The sequence below is a fragment of the Nicotiana tabacum genome, chromosome 9, assembly GCF_000715075.1.
Source record: "Nicotiana tabacum cultivar K326 chromosome 9, ASM71507v2, whole genome shotgun sequence".
NCBI classification, from domain to species: domain Eukaryota; kingdom Viridiplantae; phylum Streptophyta; class Magnoliopsida; order Solanales; family Solanaceae; genus Nicotiana; species Nicotiana tabacum.
In genome coordinates this window covers 40,065,968-40,069,141 of record NC_134088.1, presented here as the reverse complement: position 1 = coordinate 40,069,141, position 3,174 = coordinate 40,065,968, and the positions used below count along the sequence as shown (strand labels likewise).

Below are 3,174 nucleotides of genomic sequence, written 5' to 3'. Positions count from 1 at the left end.
ATTCAGACCTTAATCGAATCATATGTGCTGGTCAGTATAATCTCGTATATTCGCCTATTCTCCACGAGAATTCTGATTTATTGTCAAAAAGGCAAAAAAATAAATTCATCATTCCACTACACTCGATTCAAGAACTCGAGAATGAACTAATGCCCTGTTCAGGTATCTCGATTGAAATCCCCGTAAATGGTATTTTTCGTCCAAATAGTATTCTTGCTTATTTCGATGATCCTCGATACAGAAGAAAGAGTTCGGGCATTATTAATATGCTATTGTAGAAACGCATTCAGTCATCAAAAAAGAGAATTTGCTTGAGTATCGAGGAGTTAAGGAATTTAGTCCAAAGTACCAAATGAAAGTAGATCAATTTTTTTTCATTCCTAAAGAGGTGCATATCTTGCCCGGATCTTCTTCCATAATGGTACGGAACAATAGTATCATTAGGGTAGATACACAAATAACCTTAAATCTAAGAAGCCGAGTCGGTGGGTTGGTCCGGGTGGAGAGAAAAAAATGAATTGAACTTAAAATCTTTTCTGGAGATATCCATTTTTCCGGAGAGACAGATAAGATATCTCAACGAAATTAGTAATATTATCCGTGAACGTATTGAACAATATAATAGAGAAGTAAAGATTATAAATACCGGTACCGTACTTCAAGTAGGCGACGACATTGCTCGTATTCACGGTCTTGATGAAGTAATGGCGGGTGAATTAGTTGAATTTGAAGAGGGTACAATAGGTATTACTCTAAATTTGGAATCAAATAATGTTGGTGTTGTATTAATGGGCGATGGTTTGTTGATACAAGAAGGAAGCTCTGTAAAAGCAACGGGAAGAATTGCTCAGATACCCGTGAGTGAGGCTTATTTGGGTCGTGTTATAAATGCGCTTGCTAATCCTATTGATGGTAGAGGTGAAATTTCAGCTTCTGAATTTTGATTAATCGAATCCGCCGCCCCGGGTATTATTTTGCACCGTTCCGTATATGAGCCTCTTCAAACCGGACTTATTGCTATTGATTCGATGATCTCTATAGGACGTGGTCACCGACTAATCCAAGAGCACTCATCCATAAACTGGTTACTGGTACAAATAATATAAAGAAATATAACCAACGTTTATTGGAAAAAGCAACCCCAAAAATTTGGGACCAAAGGCGGTTAGCGGTGACTATTGAATAAGTTTCTTCAACTTGGGTTGGGTTAAAAGCACGGAATGTATTTGCACCATCACCGTCTTCAAATAAAGTATTTTCTATGGTAGCACCATAAATTGGCGCATAGCAAAGGAGCGCCCAATACACCGACAACTCCCATCATATGAAACGGGTTCAAGGTCCAATTATGAAACCCTTGAAAAAAGAGGATGAATCGAAATATAGCTGCTACACCAAAACTAGGTGCAACGAACCAACCAGACTGACCCAGTGGATAAATCAGAAATACAAAAACAAAAACAACAATTGGACCAGAGAATGCGATTGCATTATTAGGTCTCAATTGAATAGATCGAGCAAGCTCGAATTGACGTAACATGAAACCTATTAGGCAAAAATCTCCATGGAGAGCAACAAAAGTCCACAGATCCCCCAATTGACACCAACGAGTAAAATCTCCTTGTGCTTCAGGACCCCATAGTAACAACAACGAATGTGCTAAACTATTAGCAGGAGTAGAAACTGCGGCAGTTAAGAAATTGCAGCCTTCCAAATAAGAACTGGCCAATCCATGGGTATACCATGAAGTTATAAAGGTTGTACCTGTGAACCAACCCCCTACACCGAAATAGGCACAAGGAAAGAGCAATAGATCGGACCAGCCTACAAAAATGAAATGGTCCCTTCGTAACCAATCATCCATAATATCAAATAAATCATTTTCGTCTTTGGTAAACTTACCAAGGGCGATGGTCATAGTGCTACTCCTTCTTGTATCAACAAACCATCGCCCATTAATACAATACCAACATTATTTGATTCCAAATTCAGAGCAATACCTATTGTACCCTCTTCAAATTCGACTACTTCACCCGCCATTACTTCATCAAGACCGTGAATACGAGCAATGCCGTCACCTACTTGAAGTACGGTACCGATATTTACAATCTTTACTTCTCTATTATATTGTTCAATACGTTCACGGAAAATATTACTAATTTCGTCAGCTGGAAAGGTTACCATGATTCTTTCTTTATTATTTTTTGAAAGAAAACAATAATACCTACAGTAGAAAGACTAATCAGTTATTTCTTTCATTGTTCCCAACATGCCAATATTGGCACTAATGGTATGTAAATGTAACTCGTTGTTCAAACAACTATTCAGAGTTCCTAGAGCTCCTCGTAAGGCTTGTTGGAAAACCCGTTGTCGGACTTGATTAATCGCCCTTTGTTGTTCAAACTGAATCATTTCGTTTTTATAATTTTCTAATTGTTCCAAAGTCTTATAAGTTGAATTAATCAAATTCAACTTTTCTCCTTCTATTTCGGAGTATCCATTCACTCGAAACTGCTCGGCTTCAGTTTCAACTTTCCGTAAGCTAGAACGAGCTTTTTCGAGTTGTTCAATAGCCCCTCCACGCAGTTCTTCTGAATTTCGAATAGTATTCAAGATCCTCTGTTTTCGATTATCTAATAAATCACTTAATAAAAATAGATTATTTTTCCATTCCTTTCCAAAATTCCATAATCCCTTCCCGAACCAAACATGAATCTTTCGATTCATTTGGCTCTCACGCTCAATTACTTAAGGTAACTTTTCATATCCTTTTTTATGAATGTAATGAGCCTATCTTCTCTTCTTTTTTCATATTCCAAAAAGATATCGAAACTAATGTAAGACCAAAATATTCGGAGGACTCTTCTGACAAAATAAAAAATATGTAATTGTCAGCAAAGTTGTTTCTTTTTTTTTTTTTCAAATCCAAAAAGCTCTTCTTACTTAGAATATGTCGTCGATTCAGCATTAGATAAAGGGGGTAAAATCCCCGTTTTTACAATTTACAATAAGCGGTTCAAATCATTTTATCAATATGAGTGTCCTATATCGATAAAATATTTATTTTGAAACCACCTCTATATTAACAGAGTGGTAGAAAGAATATCATGCTGCGTCTAGACTTCAAACAGTTTGTTTTAACCATGTTAATAGTTCCACATTATTGGTTAATAG

At 36.6% G+C, this 3,174-nt stretch overlaps 1 pseudogene; it reads left to right on the top strand.

The window, feature by feature from the left end:
• Window positions 1-1,049, top strand: part of LOC142163857 (ATP synthase subunit alpha, chloroplastic-like) — a 3,160-nt pseudogene extending 2,111 nt beyond the window's left edge.
• Window positions 1,050-3,174: the final 2,125 nt, after the last annotated feature.